Source organism: Formica exsecta, unplaced genomic scaffold (genome assembly GCF_003651465.1).
Source record: "Formica exsecta isolate Colony F162 unplaced genomic scaffold, ASM365146v1 scaffold191, whole genome shotgun sequence".
Taxonomy (NCBI): Eukaryota; Metazoa; Arthropoda; class Insecta; order Hymenoptera; family Formicidae; genus Formica; species Formica exsecta.
The window spans coordinates 345,565-346,097 of record NW_021849211.1 but is presented as its reverse complement, the minus strand read 5'-3'; positions in this window follow the sequence as shown (position 1 = coordinate 346,097).

Sequence of the window (533 nt, the reverse complement as noted above, 5' to 3'; positions counted from 1 at the left end):
CCGTTTGTGATATGGAAAGGAAAGAGTGGAGAAAAATGGAATTTCATTATTGTATAAAGCTGCTCTCGCGGGTAAAGTTGTGCTTCTATAAAATTTCATCTCTGTTTATGCCGGTACGCCGCTTCTATTAAATTGAAACCGTCATTCACGCAGCAAATATATAGTGCACTTACGTATGTAAATGCAAATTTTATCTGCCTTTGAATTTGTCTCTCTTTTGCATATCAAAAAATATATAAAATATGTATACCTATAGATCCGATTATAATCCAAATGACATTCTTTCTCTTTATTCATTGCACATTATATCATTTTTATCTCATGATTGATATATTGACGCGCATAAATCATGATCGAAATCTATCAAAAACTATTATAAAAATAATAATGTTATTTTTTTATAATGCAAAAATAACTATTTTCTTGTAATATTCTTTTTAATGCTAAATAGGCCTCCAAAATGCTCTATCATTACACAATTTTTAGTTAAAATTAAAATTCTAAAATAAAGTTATTACATATATATATATATA